Below are 12,404 nucleotides of genomic sequence, written 5' to 3'. Positions count from 1 at the left end.
AGCATTTATAAAAAAATATATATTTCTCCTCCCAGGTAGCACTCCTAGCTTAGCTTTTTCCATACAAAAAGCTCAATTTGCATCGACCTATATGCAACGTATTTAAATTGGATCCTTAGGCTTTGGGAAAACAAAACTGTAAGGAAAACAGAGATCAGAAAACATTATAGCAGGGTTTTGGTGTCTGGTAGGTCTTTTAATGGAAGGGCCTCTCCAGAAATTACGTAATTTTGTAATTTTGTTAGAGCCAAACAGGCTATAACAAAACATGATGTGTTGGAATGCAATGCAAAAGCACTGAAATCCTTAACAATAGATGGCACACAGGACCTTTTTAGATGTTTTTGTACAGTACTCGTTGAAACTTAGATACACTAAATAACCAGGTCTTATGTCACACTCTCTATCTCTCTTCACTCTTCTTCATCACCTTGGCAGTGATTTTGTAGGCAGTGAGCAGACGGACACTGAGGGATGGTTAGAGGAAGAGGAACACTATGTGACCGAGTTAAACATATTAAGGGATTGCCAGTCCAAGCTGTGACATCTGTAGCCACCATCGACACACACTATAATTAATCTGCAAGTTATAATTCTATATGCTATGCAATAACAGCCCCCAGTTATGAATAATTTAAGGAACATGGGAGGCTGCTACTTGACGCCTTTTCACTTTGTGTTTAAATTTAGCTGGTGTCATTGTCCAGCAGTGTGATTAATAGTTTATCAGTCTGGACTATACATCTCCATGAAATATCTCTTTCCATCTGCCATTAAACCGCAGATGGAAATTGGTTAGATTTTCAATCAGGCATAGCTTAGACTGCAAAAAAATGGAAATTACATAAAGAATTAGCCATCGAGATGTACTCACCTGCAGGTAAGGCTGTGACCCAATATATAGGACATCATTTATGGAATCACTCTTTCTAGCACTACGCATTCTGTGTCAAAAAATGTCACTATTTTTGTATGGAAATTGAAAACCTCATACAAGGCACAGTATGCATCCTAAATGTGTTTTTATATAAGCCTGAGATGTGTAGCAGTCAAAGTGAGAGAGGGTCCTACTGCGAGGGGTTGACCAGTGAGCCAGAGATTGGCTTTCCTGTCAAATAAAGATTAGGCCTTTTATTACACCATCTAATCCCTGAAGTCTCTCACGAAGGAACTTGGGTAGTTCAGGGCTTTTAATGGTGCAGAGGCTTCACAGTCTGCATGTCTGTCTCATCGCTGAACGTAGGCTACACAAGTAGATACGGCAACCTGTGGCCCCAGGTTAGTCGGTGCATTTAAGTCTGGATTACAAACCAGTTGAAGGGGAAACCGCAAGGTTGCTTGTGCTTGTTAGCTTCACGTTGCCAACACGTTGCAGTCCAGTTGAATTTACTCACAGAGCACTGGCATTTCAGATGTAGCTGTTATTTTGTTTAGCTAACTTGGGGCTGCAGTTTGACTTTTCTAGCTTCATTTCTCACATTCTCTTGTTATTGAATGTCTTCAGTTTTTTCCCCCCTTCAAATATGCTGAACATTCTCTTTATTGAATTATTTATGTGTATATTGAATTATTGAAGGAAGATAATTTCTGATCAGATTAATATTAACTCCCTGTGAAATATTAATGACGAATGTAAAAAAAAAAAAAGAAAAACGATGAACTTACAGAACTATTAATATAATCATAAACAGACGCAGTGAAAAGTGGCATGGAGTCAAATGTGCTAGAACCGCTCCGATCCCTTTTAATGTAGTTTCCTTAGAGGTCGTGAATATGAAATATTGCACTAGTTGACTTTGTACTCAGACGCTTGACTAATGTCATTGGCCAGTCCTGCCCCGGGGCTGACAGCAGTGTCACAGAGGGGAAGTTCACATTTTGCATTTGTCTGCCGGTTACCTTTTGTCACCTTGTCCACAGCTGACCTGAACTGTGGCCAGGGGAAAAGTTCCAAAGATGTTTTGGTGTTAATATCGGTCTGGTCGCTTTATCACCCCTGTTGATTGGCAGAGCTCCACAGACAGCTCTAGTACCCTGCTTCCTTCTCCCTACTCTCGCTCCGAGGGCTGGTGGCTAAACTCAAGTGAGGTGTCCGCGTTGCCCTCTTTACCTTCTTCTTTTTTCACAAAAGGTGGCACAAAGTAAATCTAGCAAGCCTCGAACCAATCCAGTCCTTTGTTAGTTTTGATTAAAAACTCTCTTTAGATTAATGATATTCAGCAAAAATTTCATACATCAGTTTGCCATTCTTTGGTTTGTTATCACGAACTTCCAATTGTATTCATAAAATATGGAAATCTGAAAAAAATAAACCATTATTGTAACATAATGGCAGGCACCTTGAAAATATGGTTACATTGATTATGTTTTAAATGCTAATGCCGATGAAGAACATAATAACGAAGACATGAAAGACTCTATTCAAAATCTGATAGCCAGGGAGAAGCAAATTATTTCAAATATTTGATATTTAAATTATTTTCAAATGAACAGAGACATGAGTAGAGCAGAGGCGAGTAGTTTCCCCTGGTGATCCTCCAGGCTTCTTTGTTTCCTTGGTGTGTCTCCAGCTCATTAATGTTCTAAGCATGTGAGAGAACCAGACCATACTCCATAACCCATGGCTGGGTGACACCTCGGGCCCAACACACACACACACACACACACACACACACACACACACACACACACACACACACACACACACACACACCCACACAACACACACACACACACACCAACACATCCTTCAGCGTTTAAAGTCCACTGGCTCTTTCAGGAAGTGATGGCCGCCGAGCTGTCCTGATTAAATGACAATAGTCTAATTAACTCGACCTCAGTCTCAATGCACTAAAACGGTTGATGGTCCTCGCCAATTCCTGTTTGAAAACCCTTTGTCTCCCCATCGACCAAAAATAAGACTCTCCCCCCCCCCCCCCCCCCCACAGCAAAATGCCTCAACCCCATCCGACGAGATTTGCTAATGGCAATTATTTCTCATAAGCTAATTAAATCCAGGCAAAGTTTTTCTTTTTTATATAGTTATTTTCTCTTTGTAAAAATCCTTATGTGCAATTCTACAGGGATTTATCATTTAGGGTATGGTATCACAAGCACCTTTTGGCAAGGTTAGTCCTTTAGATACAATTCCAAAGTGGTGTTTTGGTGTTCAACCTGATTTTGTTTCAAGCATTTTCAATCCTAATCATTTGCCACTTCAACCCTCTGTATGTCTGCTGGTGGTGTTGCTTCTCCTCTCAGTGGCCAGACGGGTCAAACAGGTCAAACAGGCAGATAGGAAAAGGGAAAAGATTGCACACTTAAGCAAAGCGCTCTAATTCATAGCCCAAGTCTGTATTTAAGAGACAATATTTGAAAATGAGACCTGACCTGTCCCCCCCCTTCTCCCGCCTAGAATCTTTGCATCATTTGATGGACCCATCTGAAGTGCAGAGGAGAGAAAAAAAGAACAACAACATGAAAAAAATAAAACTTTAATGACTGAAGAAGAAACTGCTTTTTGTTCTATTATCCTTCTTTTGGTGATTAAGGTCTATAGGGAGATAATTACGCTTTTAGTCTGGAGTTAATGAAACGAAAACTTCTCTTTTCTTGTGAAAAGGAAGGGCAGATCTTTTGTACTGCTATCTGCAGACAACTCCCACCCTTGACAAGTCACACAGAGAATTGGTTTTGTTTTAAGGTTGCAGCCCCCTCCGCTGCCTGTCAGTCTGTTGCTGATATGAGGGATCTGTGAATGAAGCCAGAGTCAATGAGGTCTGTCTCCGCCGCGCTGTTGCATCTGCCTGTCTGTGAACGTTAGGCACGCTGGAAAACATCAAATGAAACCATCACAACAGGTCATCTGGGATATGTGCTGATTTAAAGAAAAGAAAATCCGGGGCAAAAAAAAAAGAAGAAAAAAACATCTTCATTCTTCCTGCTTCACGATGTTGTGTTGGTCCTCCACTTACAGCAATGAAGCATGTGTTCGCTATCAGATGACCCTGCTTTGGTGGACATAAAAGGAATGCACAGATTTGAATGCATCACCCCACAATGTCGGAGCCATGTATCATCTGACTTTTGGCGGCCCTTTTAAACAAATGGAGGTGTTGACCAATCCATTGTCTGGTAGGCCCAAGCCGCACGGCACAAGTGGTGACCAAAGAGAGAGAGCTAGAGCACACATTAAAACTGTCCTTGTGGAAGCTCACATCTGGTGTGTGTGACCACATGCCCCAACCCTTCCAAAAGCACTCTCACATTTCCTCATCTGTTCTCCAGCGCCAGGGTGCTCCGGCACAAGTTGGCCGCTCTGGATCCATCTGTTGTTATTATTTTCCACTGATAATTGGCTCTAACAATGGAATGCCTGTGTCCCCCTTGCCTTTGAAACACTACACCCTGTTTATTTTCCAGAGGTCTCATTTCTGCTCTCTCTCTCTCTCTCTCTCTCTCTCTCTCTCTCTCTCTCTCTCTCTCTCTCTCTCTCTCTCTCTCTCTCTCTCTCAAATTCTCCCTTTGCAGCCTCCCTTCACCAAGTATCACCTCACCCATAGCGCCCCCTCTCCCTTCCCCCTGATCCATTTGAGAGGGTTTCACATGAAAATGACATTTTTGACTGGCCGCATCAGTATGTCACTCAGCATCTGACGCCACTCTCCAGAATTTCTGGAGGGGCTCAGCTCCCATTCTCTTTTGTTTTTTCATTTATATACATTTTTTTACACTGACAGTTCCCCCCAGCACTGCACACTTCTGCATCCCTGTCCTCAATGAGAAATTAAACAGAGGGAGAGACAGATAGATGAAGATAATAGGAAGGAGGAGAGGGAAGTAGAGGATGTAATCGAGATACTTAAGAAAAGAAGAAATGGACAATGGACTTGGTATAAATACATTTTTTCTGCCGATTAAAATTCAGCTTTTACATTTTTTTATTTTCCATCACGTGTGTAGCGGAGAAGAAAATTTAAAGATGAATTAAAGATCACCATGTGCATCACAAAAAAATATCAAAAAATCCAGGACATAGTTTAATGAAAACCCTCACCAAAAAATGACCTACTTCAAGTAATTAAATTTGATATTTTAAAATGTAATTAGTGTTTTAGTTTGTAATTAAGCACTTTCATGTTAAAGTCTTCGTGCCCTGGTCACATTCATGTGTATTCGTATTATATCAGACAACTGGATTACTTATTACCTTGGATTACCAATCAACAAAGCAATATTGGCAAAGTAATTTGCAGAGTTTGTTTAAATGTAGAATACCCCTGTGCATTATATGACAAGGTGCAAACCGGATATACCAGAACAAAAATGAAATATCTTCTTTGTGACTTATGAAATGTGTGCACTTTTTTATGGCTTCTCTATAAAGGCCTGTTCTTCTCATTAAGGACATTTTTTTTTTTTTTTGAAGATTGAGGAAGCATTTTTTATTTTTTTTTCTCCTTCCTTTTGTTCCGCCTGAACGTGTTGATGTTCATTTGTTCTGCCTGCTCTTGTCTAATTAAAAGAGGACAGGACAGGTAGGGCTCTCAGCAGGCATCTGCTCTGTGCCAGTTCTTCATTTGGTGAGTGTTTGTGTTTATGCAAGGGGGCCGCTTCCTGCATATTTAATCTAGAGCAAGGCAACAGCTTTTGTTGTGTTTAGACCACATACCTCCAGTCCCTCTCAACCCTGCAACCTGGGCTCTCTCTCTCTCTCTCTCTCTCTCTCTCTCTCTCTCTCTCTCTCTCACACTACTTCAGCTACTCCATACCTGCTACTTTCACTGGCAGCTTTCTCCTCTTCTTCAGAAGTGGATTTCTAAATACTCAGCGCTTGGGGGGAATGTGCATCAATATACAGTTTCATGAACATGATGAAAGTCTATTTAACTGATCATGGGTAAGTCTGTAAAGGTTTCATTGCCACATATAATTTATCCTCCCCCTTTTTGCCTTTTATGACTGATGGAGGATGTATGGATGTATGTGAGCAAGAGATTGACAGTGTGTGTATACAGTGTAGATAGAACTGGGTTTTACTGTAGTTCCCGAGTTAGAGTTACTACTTGGATACAATGTAGTCTTGCTTTGTCAGACCTTCCACAGCGTTACAGAGGAGGGTCTGGCTAGTCCACACAACATTCTGGGATGGGAGACAAAAACGTGCTGTGATTTATTGGCATCTCTTTAAACCAATCACAATTATCATGGACAGCGCTAAGCTCTGCACGGAGCCGCTGCAAAATAGCCTCGGGAAGGAACTTGTTTTGTTGGAACATGTACGTTCAAAGGTTGTTATAGTTGTGCAAGAGAAAACTCAGATTGAACAGATAGTCTAGCTGTCTGGATTTACCCTGCAGAGATCTGAGGAGCAGTTAATTATAGTCGTCTCAAATCCACCAGAGGTTAAAATTCCAACACAAAGAAAGCGGAAGGAAATGGACAACGGCAAAAAAAACATGCATCCGGCGGAATTTCCTGCGGCACTGGAGCAATCCCGGAAGTGGAATGTCGAGGATATAGACTAGAGACACTCCCCTACAAGGTTTATTAGGAACACCTGTTCAATTTCTCATTAATTAAATTATCTAATCAACCAATCACATGGCAGTTGCTTCAATGCATTTAGGGGTGTGGTCCTGGTCAATACAATCTCCTGAACTCCAAACTGAATGTCAGAATGGGAAAGAAAGGTGATTTAAGCAATTTTGAGCAAGGCATGGTTGTTGGTGCCAGACGGGCCGGTCTGAGTATTTCACAATCTGCTCATTTCCTGGGATTTTCACGCACAACTATTTCTAGGGTTTACAAAGAATTGTGTGAAAGGGAAAACATCCAGTATGCGGCAGTCCTATGGGAGAAAATGCCTTGTGGATGCTAGAGGTCAGAGGAGAATGGGCCGCCTGATTCAAGCTGATAGAAGAGCAACTTTGACTGAAATCACTCGTTACAACCGAGGTATGCAGCAAAGCATTTGTGAGCCACAACACGCACAACCTTAGGCGGATGGGCTACAACAGCAGAAACCCCACCGGGTACCACTCATCTCCACTACAATTAGGAAAAAGAGGCTGCAATTTGCAAGACTCACCAAAATTGGACAGTTGAAGACTGGAAAAATGTTGCCTGGTCTGATGAGTCTTGATTTCTGTTGAGACATTCAGATGGTAGAGTCAGAATTTGGCGTAAACAGAATGAGAACATGGATCCTCATGCCTTGTTACCACTGTGCAGCTGGTGTGGTGTTGTAATGGTGTGGGGATGTTTTCTTGGCACACTTTAGGCCCCTTAGTGCCATTGGGCATCGTTTAAATGCCACGGCCTACCTGAGCATTGTTTCTGACCATGTCCATGCCTTTACGGCCACCATGTACCCATCCTCTGATGGCTACTTCCAGCAGGATAATGCACCACGTCACAAAGCTCCAATCATTTCAAATTGGTTTCTTGACCATGACAATGAGTTCACTGTACTAAAATGGCCCCCACAGTCACCAGATCTCAACCCAATAGAACATCTTTAGGATGTGGTGGAACGGGAGCTTCGTGCCCTGGATGTGCATCCCACAAATCTCCATCAACTGCAAGATGCTATCCTGTCAATATGGGGCAACATTTCTAAAGAATGCTTTCAGCACCTTGTTGAATCAAAGCCACGTAGAATTAAGGCAGTTCTGAAGGCGAAAGGGGGTCAAACACAGTATTAGTATGGTGTACCTAATAATCCTATAGGTGAGTGTATATATATCGGGGGCGGCGTGTCGAAGTGTCCTTGGGCAAGACACTGAACCACTAGTTGCCCCCAATGTTGCGCCATCGGATTGTAAATGTGTGTGAGAGTTTATCTGATGAACAGATGAAACTTTGTAGAGCAGCTTTGGACACAGTGTATGAATGAGTTATGAATAAGTTGTTAAGACTAGAAAAGCGCTATATAAAAACAGTCCATTTATATTTACAGTCCATATAATCACAATATACCCCGGCCTGTTGTGAGCTATTGCTTAATTACTGTATATAAACGACAATTTTGTTAATACAAATTCTTGTTGCTAGTACATCTGGCCTTAAACTATATATTTTTTTATATAAGTGCAATAAGAATAAATAAGAACAAAAAGAGTCAGTATAGTTTAACCTGATTAATGGAGGAATATGTTTAAAAATTCCAGCAGTTGGCCTGTACAGTATTTGCATTGCCCTGCTGTGGTTGTTTCCTTTTTTTCCAGTGCAGTAGGATTGGAGGTGATAGTAAGTGGTAACCCCACGGTGATGCGTGAGGGTATTAGTTCCTCCCTTCACTCATCACCTCTTGTTCTCCCTTTGTCTTTGTCTGGGGAAATGGAATCTGCAGCTTATTGATATTAATAGCGCGCAGGAACCGTGGTCGGAGAGGATCTGGGTCCTGGGCGAGAGTGGAAACCTGATATGGCTAGGTTAAATTGAAGTCGTTCTACTTGACAGGGTGGAAAGGGGTTGGCTATAAAAATAGGATCGTATAATGTCCACTGTGTTAGCCCTTATATGCTGTACTATTCATGTGTGATCAACTTTTTTTTGACTGTGGTGATCTAATTTCACGTGCAAAGTGAGACTTTTTTCACTGTCTGTGTGGGTCCTGAGCTGCCACCAGCTTTGACTTCTCAGCAGACAAAATAATTCACAAAGTGCAGTTTTCTGATGCTCTTTCTCATGGATCAATAGATGTATAGTATGCACTGGATGTCCACTTGATAGAGCTACTTGTATTCAATGAGCTCATTTAAATAGTGTAGAGAAATGTGTGGCCTTGTTTGTTTTGGGTTAAGAGTGAAATTCCACTTCCTTAGTATTAAGGCAGCTAAGCTCTCTGTTTGCTCTCTTTGTACTTTGTTCTTAGCTCAGCAAAACGTGAGGGCAGGTCCAAAGTATCAGGGGGGATCAGACAGGTCTGACATTCACCAGACTGCACTGTTGCCTTTTAAGCTGAGGGGGGAGAAGAATGTGAAGAAAGCACCCAGAATAAGGGCTGGCTGGATTGAAGTTGGATTTAATTGGTGGGTTTTTACTCTGTTTGCGTGTCAGAAAGTGCTGTTGTTTACAGTCTGTGTGGGTGTTACAATATAATGCCAGTACCATGCCAATCACATCAAAAAGGCAAAAAAAACAACTTTTTCAAATGCTGCTCTTTTTTTGTCTTTACGAGCCTGTTTTTCATTTAATCAGTTCTTCTTAATAAAAGCCCAGAAGAAAATAGTGTGTAGTCAGCCCTTTTAGCAGATCAGATCATACAGTAAGCAGCTGTGTTTGTTGAGAAGTGACTCATGCTTTTGATTTTCGTCTGTTTCAGAGCACAGACAGTGACTTGGAAAGTCTCCTGCACACACCCAAAAAACAAACACCAATGACCCTGTATATATAGTAGTTATCACAGACTCTACTCAACAAAAACTCTCCTACGCCCTCTTCTTAGTTACACAATGCTCTTCATACAGATTTTCCAGCCTTAAGGAGTGTTAACCAGTGTCTCTACATTTTTTGGTTTTATTCAAACACAGCGTTAGGCCCTGGCAATGATAAATAGATACTGTCGATTTATTCAGGGGCTGATACTAAGTGATCGAAACATCCGGGATGGGCTGTAAAGAACCGAGAGACAACTCTGGCAGCCTCCTATTGACAACCATTGAGTTGAGCATTAATTAATATGGTAATGATGTGTGAAGGTTCATTAACGAGCCACCACAGAAGTAGCCACAGATACAGTATCACCCGTGCTTGGAGTAATTAATGGAATAACTTTACTTAGTGGTAAATATTCATGGGCCCTCATCTTTTTGTCTGCCCAGTGTGAAGAGAGAGGAGAGCCTGTCCATTAGAGGAGCTGAAGAGCTGTCCACAGAGAATGCAGGCCTTTTGTTGGGATTGGGTGCGTTTCAGTGGAGGGGTATTAATTCATATTTTGAACATGCAATCTTACAACAAAGCCAAAGGCACTGATAACATACCTAGAACTAGAGAGCATATTGTGAAGCTGTGACCCCTTCGCTAATAGGTAAGTCCACTTCACAGGTTTGTGGACAGAATAAAACCTTGTTTGTGCTCAGATGTAACCACAGCGGTCCATTATTATAGCAAAAAAACCTTCTTATTGCCCGTTTCCTCTGAAAATAAATGTTTGCATCCCCCACCACACACAAACACACACACACACACACACGCACACGCACACACACACACACACACACACACACACACACACAATTACTATAAAGCCTGTGGTATTTGCATCGAGAACAGTAACATTTATTTGGATCATCTGATACTGTAGGGGTTTCAGGCTAGTGGTCAAACTATGTATTGCACACAGTAGTCTTAACATAACTACTATATTTTTCTATGTCAAAAGCCTTTTTTGTCCTATTTTCCACTTTGTTTAACACAGAACACCTACAACATCCTCTCAGGACTTTACAAGAAAACCTTGCAAAATGCTCTATAGTTCCCTTTTGTCTTTTGAGATTGTTGCATTTTGATTCATATTCTTAGCTAAAGCCTCTTACTGAGCATGCACATAACCCACCTAGGTGGGTAATTATCTCAACCAGGAGTTGTTCTATTCCCTAAAATCTCAATGTGGGAGTGTGTGATGGGCTCGGTTTTCCCAACCGGGTGAAGCAGCGTGTGCTTGTTTATCCTCACCCTACGTTCTCTGCACCCCCACTGTTCTAAATGGTAATATTACAGCGTTGTGCTGTTTGAAATGGAGACAATTATCTGTTTAGGCATTACAAGATGGGCATTATGTTACAAGGAGGAAAGGCGTACAGCTGCAATCAGGATCCCGTTGTTGCCTTTTCTTTCCTATACAAATGTTCCATCATTAAAATGATGGAACATTTATCTAAATGGATGATATGCGTTGGGTAAACTCATTTAGCTCCCTGGGCTCTTTCAGGTGATGGGAATTAATGATGTTTAGGAGTTTGAAACTGAAAATATCTGTCATTTGTCACCACTCGCCATTGATTTACGGTTCCATTGATGATATGTTAATTGAAGTGTAATGAATCACAATAATAGGGTAGTTGTGTGGGAATGGTCCATTTTGGATGATTGTTAAACCCTCAGTAGAGTTCAGAGCGAACTGCATGTTGACTTGCGTTTTCAACAAGGGCATTTAACACATAATTAATGCTAAAACTGGGCAAGTTGGACCAGTGTTTTTTTTATTTTTATTATCTTTGCCTGCTTTAGATAAACACTTGCACAAACGCCTGGCCACAGTTTTGACTGCCAAATGTAAACGGCAAAAAAGAACATGGGAGAGGGATCTTTTTTTTTTCTTCTCCTTTTCATATTTGGATATGCTTTAATGCTTTTATTCAAATACACCTGAGATATTACCACACAGTCACTTCTCAGTTTACCATAAAAATAAGATTTTGTTTCCTTCTCTTTTTTTTGTCATATTTCCTTGCCTGGCTTGAGTGCTCAGTTAGGAGAGCTGTGTGTATGCAGATCAAGGCCCCCCGGGGGGGGGGGGGTTCAGTCAGGGCAGAGCAGGTACAGGTACAATGTGCTCACCACTGGGGGGGAGGCATTATGAAAAGTTTTTGTCTTGCAAATAAACCATTCACTCACATCAGACTGCCCCATTGTTCATTTGTTATCATCAGTGGGTGTAGTAGTTGTAGTTAACAGACAGATGGAAATGCAAGGATGTGTCTCGCGGTGACAGTCGGCTTCTGCCCGTTCAGAGCTGAAATGGTGGCTAGATGTCGGTAGCACCAACGGGAGGTACACCGAGCGGTGCAGCTCCATGCAGACAGAGGGAAGCAAGCAGCACAGGAATGCAGAGAATTGATTTCTTTCTGATGATTTTGCAGAACACGTATGCGACTGTTTGTGCACGTTATCAATTCTAATCAACAGCAACTGGTGGGAAACTTGTTAATAGCAGCGTCTAGTTTACACCCTTGCCCTCTGTGTTTCTCTCTTTCATACGTTGGATTGTTGGTGCTGTTGACAAGCACTATGTTTTCGCAGTGGTAATTATTTCATAATTATAAATAATTCTCCATTTTGTGTCCGCAGGGCGAGGAGGCTGTTTTACCACTGCTGGAACTGAAGATTGCTTTAAATAAGCAAGTCCTTGTAGAAGGTAAACACACCATCTTTCACCAGACTCTAGTCCCTGCATGTGTGTGAATGCTGGATTGATTTGGCTCAATAACTAACTGAATGCTGTGGTGTTGTCTTGTTTGTGTACTGTATTTTGCAGTCTGTATGTGCGGTTTAAGAGGATGGGATTGATTGATTGATTGAAAACTTTATTGAACAACTATCAAGAGTTGTTCAAAAGGATAAAAAAAAACAATAAAGCCCGAAGGCTTGTTTCCATTGTGGAGGGTTTGTGTGTGTGT

The 12,404-nt window shown here is 41.5% G+C and overlaps 1 protein-coding gene across 12 annotated transcripts in view; it reads left to right on the top strand.

Moving 5' to 3' along the window:
• foxp1b (forkhead box P1b) overlaps window positions 1-12,404 on the top strand; it is a 155,696-nt gene that overhangs the window by 40,398 nt on the left and 102,894 nt on the right. For all 12 annotated transcript variants that reach the window (XM_032512523.1, XM_032512520.1, XM_032512522.1 and 9 more), the window contains one exon: window positions 12,076-12,142. The gene's annotated coding sequence lies outside the window, so the exon portion shown is untranslated. The remainder of the gene's footprint in view (window positions 1-12,075; window positions 12,143-12,404) is intronic.

Source organism: Etheostoma spectabile, chromosome 4 (assembly GCF_008692095.1).
Source record: "Etheostoma spectabile isolate EspeVRDwgs_2016 chromosome 4, UIUC_Espe_1.0, whole genome shotgun sequence".
Lineage (NCBI taxonomy): Eukaryota > Metazoa > Chordata > Actinopteri > Perciformes > Percidae > Etheostoma > Etheostoma spectabile.
This window is presented reverse-complemented; position numbering and strand designations above follow the sequence as displayed.